This window comes from Camelina sativa, chromosome 5 (assembly GCF_000633955.1).
Source record: "Camelina sativa cultivar DH55 chromosome 5, Cs, whole genome shotgun sequence".
NCBI classification, from domain to species: Eukaryota; Viridiplantae; Streptophyta; class Magnoliopsida; order Brassicales; family Brassicaceae; genus Camelina; species Camelina sativa.
The window spans coordinates 31271467-31275914 of NC_025689.1; positions in this window are offsets into that span (position 1 = coordinate 31271467).

A 4448-nucleotide genomic window follows, 5' to 3' on the forward strand; every position below is an offset into this window, starting at 1 on the left:
AAAATGATGCAAACCAATGAGTTATCCTAGCTAAATGCATGATAAAACATAGGCTAAGGAGAGACAAAGTATAGACATATCAATACCAAATTTACAAATTGAAGTTATTGGTATAACATGTTGTATATTAATTTTATAGGTGAAAATTACAATTAGGTTATGTATATTATCAATATTATACACTTAGTATTGTTTATATAGTGAATATTGTGTATAAACAATTAAGTTTTAGCCAACTAAATAGTTTGTTATTATTTCCTAAGATTTATGAAACAATAAATAGAGTTTTATTATTTTGTAAACAAATCTAAACTTTTCTTTTGTTAGTTATTAGAATAATTAAAATATAATAGTATTTTCGTAATATGTCATATCATAACTGGTTAAATTTTTAACAACATAGCTTAAATAAGTATATAGATATATTTTAAAAATATAAACAATGTTGTATCCTAATTTTAATATATATTTGTTATTATTAAATGATTTAGATATGTAAATATTTAATCTTAATTTTATAAATAAATTTAAGTTTTATGATTTTCTAAATAGTTTGTTATTGTTTCCTAAGATTTCTGAAACAATAAATAGAATCTGTTTAATTATTTTATTACATAATTTCAAAATAATTTTATTATTTTATTAAATAATTTCGAAATTATTTTATTAATGATTTCTTGTAATCTAATAAATTAATAATTACTATTTTTTGGATAATTATTTTCAGGTTACAACAAATTAATATTAAGATTCTGTTATTATATTTTGTATTAAAATACATTGGCATTTTGTGTAATATTTTACATGGAGTAGGGTTATTTGTTTAAAGGGTTGCTTAAATAAGTATATAGATACAGGAAAAAATGATTTTAATCTACAGTTTCATTTCAATAATAAAACTAGCAATACATAATAATAAAAACCTAAAACCAAAAATATTACCAATGAATATTGTCAAAAACTATATTAATAATGATTTATTTTAATCTCAAACACATATAAAATTATCCAAAAATAATAAAAATAAAAACAAAATATNTATCATAACTGGTTAAATTTTTAACAACATAGCTTAAATAAGTATATAGATATATTTTAAAAATATAAACAATGTTGTATCCTAATTTTAATATATATTTGTTATTATTAAATGATTTAGATATGTAAATATTTAATCTTAATTTTATAAATAAATTTAAGTTTTATGATTTTCTAAATAGTTTGTTATTGTTTCCTAAGATTTCTGAAACAATAAATAGAATCTGTTTAATTATTTTATTACATAATTTCAAAATAATTTTATTATTTTATTAAATAATTTCGAAATTATTTTATTAATGATTTCTTGTAATCTAATAAATTAATAATTACTATTTTTTGGATAATTATTTTCAGGTTACAACAAATTAATATTAAGATTCTGTTATTATATTTTGTATTAAAATACATTGGCATTTTGTGTAATATTTTACATGGAGTAGGGTTATTTGTTTAAAGGGTTGCTTAAATAAGTATATAGATACAGGAAAAAATGATTTTAATCTACAGTTTCATTTCAATAATAAAACTAGCAATACATAATAATAAAAACCTAAAACCAAAAATATTACCAATGAATATTGTCAAAAACTATATTAATAATGATTTATTTTAATCTCAAACACATATAAAATTATCCAAAAATAATAAAAATAAAAACAAAATATAAAACAATCCCGCGGCGTAGCGCGGGTACTATCCTAATAGAGTCATAATAGTAGAAGAATATCAGATAATATTCTAAATTAAAAGCAAAACAAACAAAAAGGAGTTCAGATAACGGTAGAGTATTTGGCCGCAGAAACAACTTTAAATTCGGCCTTAACTTTCAACGTGTCTTCTTTGTCCAAGTAAGTCTTTTGAAATTTATGTAAAGAAAGAAAGTAACTCCAACCCCAAACCCAATTTGCTTTCTCGTACCAGGAGTTCACTTGCAAGAAAATAAAATGTGAAACATATAGACGACCGCCAAAATGAATAACACAGTATGTATATCGAAGAAAGAGTACTATAACAACTATTAAGATATAATAATGCAATTGTGGTTTAGAATATACGTACATTTGAGTTCTACATGATTGGATCCAAGCGGGTTTAGGACTCGGACAAGTACTTGAGTGAAAATCTTTTCATCAGGTTTAAGTGTTTCACTATCAGCTAAATAAAGATAAACGGATAAATATTTCCCAGTTGCTTTTAAGTAGCCCTTCGGATACAACTATATATATATATATATATATATATAATTATATAAATACCGTTTACTGAATAATATGTGAAATGTATACGTAAAATTTTAAAGAAGGTGTAAGTGTATGTGGGGAAACTCAAGTTGAAGATGAAGTTCAGGAAGCTGTACAAAATATGTCTGCACAAGTGTAACGCCCGTGTCCCAAAGAAAAGTGGAAGAACCGATCAATTTATGTGAAATCATGAAATTGCCTGGTTTGGTTTAAGTTCACCCGGTTTAGAGCAGGTTTTAGGAAACCCTAAGTGATATATTTATAATGAAATGGACGCCTCTTCTCTCTATTTGGTCGTGGCTGTTATTCAATACTTGTGTTGAGAGGAAGAAATAGATATAGAGAGAGGAGAGAGCCTATTGTGGTGTGAAGGAGATTAAAGGAGAAGGAGCAGAATCGTTAGGGTTTGGGAAGAAACAGTTTCGATATATCAAATCGTTGTCAAAGGTAACGAAATTTGGTAGTGTTATTCTCAAGCCTTTCATCGTCATTCTCCTTTTTACAGAAGTGGATTTGGATTTAAACTCGATGAGTTATGTGCAGTTTCGTGAGACACGTTTTCTCAGACGCGAGTTGGAACCATCGGGGATTGTAACTGAGATCGTGGTCTCGTCTGGTTTCTGATCGGCACGAGATTTTGTGGGAAGCTTCGTGACGTCTCGGACTAGCTTTTCATCGGAGGGATTTGATAGTTAACGGTTGGTTTTTATTTTAGGGTTTCGTCTTTAAGACTGTTCTTTTCTAATGTTTCTGTCCAGTTTCGCTATAAGTCGTTTTTGGTTGTGTGGCTTGTTGTAGGGAATTGCTGGGCTGTTTCAGACGTTAGGAGAGTCTCAACTGGTTATATTCGTTGTTATAATCAGTTTGATAAGGTGAGTGCGTGACCATGAGCTTATCTAAGCGATTGGGTTGTATAACTTGTTTTGTGTGAAGTTGTGTAGGTGTGATGAATGTGTTATTGGATGTTCTGTTCAATGTCTGGTTTGTTATGTTTTATTTGTGGTTGTACTCTTGATTTGCTTGTGTGTATAGCTCGTAGATGGGAGGATCGTCTCACTGGGTATTTCTGGTAATACTCACGCATCTCATTGTGTTTGTGGTGCAGGTATTGTGTAGTGTGGAATCATGGCGATGAGGAGGAGGATGATCTAGGGTCTCGGTTGTGTGTTGTTGGACTTGGTTATATTGTTTATGTTGGAACCTTGGATAGAGTTATGCTAGGTTGATGGATAGAATGCTTAGGAATGTTATTGCATTGATGATGTGTTGGTTCTGTATGTTGGTATGTTTCCGCTGTGCATATTGGTTGTTATCGGTTTAATGAGGAATTGTGGTTTGGGTGGTTTAATTAAGTAGTATGAGATGCTTAATTATGTATTGTACTTACTTTAAAAAAAAATGGGTCCGGTTGTTTTAATTTGGTATCAGAGCCTTTACGGTTCTAGGATGGTTAGAGCGGTTAGGAATTTAATTGGGTGAATATTTTCCTGTTGCTTAATACATGTTGTTGTGAGATGGAAATTGATTATGAGTAGTTAGTCAATTTGTTTGTGGTATGGAGTCCTAGTATCATCCTCTTCGAGCCTTCAATGAGATTCCACGGTAAGTTGTGAGTTTGTGTGCGGTTTTGAATTGTTTGCTTAGTCTTTTGTTCATGGTAGTGCAGATGGTTAGAGAGGGTGCTGTTGTTGGTCGTGGTCGGGGACGTGGTCGTGGTCGCGGACGTGGTCGTGGTAGGGGAAGAGTCCCAGAGATTAGTGAGACCGAGGACCAGAGTGTGACAGTTGAGGGTGCGGGCGAGTCGCAGAGTGTTCCGGGGGATTCTGTGAGTGTGGCAGGAGGGGGCGGTGTTGATGCTCCAGTGGCCGGTGATGCTAGGGTCCCGGGTGTGGGAGTTCCAGCGGGTGGAGTCCCTGGTACTGACTTTGCGGCTATGCTAGCGGAGGTGTTGGCGCGGTTACCACCAGTGGTACCGGCTCAGGCTCAGGTAGTGCCACCAGTGGTGGCGGAGGAGCGGCAGCCAGTGGCTGCGGATGCGGGGGTCCATGCTCGTTATCTCAGCATGTTGACAGAGATGGGTAGGTTGCGTACTGAGCAGTTTTCGGGAGGTGTAGATCCTACTGCTGCGGATGCGTGGAGGACGAGAGTGGAACGTAACTTCCATAC